The sequence below is a fragment of the Geotrypetes seraphini genome, chromosome 4, assembly GCF_902459505.1.
Source record: "Geotrypetes seraphini chromosome 4, aGeoSer1.1, whole genome shotgun sequence".
NCBI lineage: Eukaryota > Metazoa > Chordata > Amphibia > Gymnophiona > Dermophiidae > Geotrypetes > Geotrypetes seraphini.
In genome coordinates, this window is record NC_047087.1 from 193,195,260 (window position 1) to 193,195,719 (window position 460).

Genomic DNA, 460 nt, shown 5'->3' on the forward strand with positions numbered 1-460 from the left:
GATTGCGGCCCTCGAGGACCGACATTGGATACCCCTGCATTAGTACAACTTAGTAGAAAGACCCCTACATGTTTAGACAATTGCAAAGTATTTTGAAACTATGTAAGGGGATCCCATTTTTACGGGGTGTGTGTGTGTGCTTACAATATCTTGTAGAATATCTTATTTTATCAATTCTGTTTGATCTGTAATGATACAAAATACTAGGCTAGTACGAGAGGAATTGAAGCAACATGTAAAAAAGGAGGGTGGTTTTTTTTTTTCAACTAAGAGCATACAGTTTTAGAGACTACATACCAAAAAACCTCATATAGTATTTGGATATAATAGTACTTAGTGACACAATGCACTCTGTTCAGTAGAATAACCCCTCATTTTGATTTAAATAAAAATTAACAATTGTTTTTCCTGTCATGCAAAACGTTCATCAAGTTTAAAGCATTTAAATGGAACTTTGAGA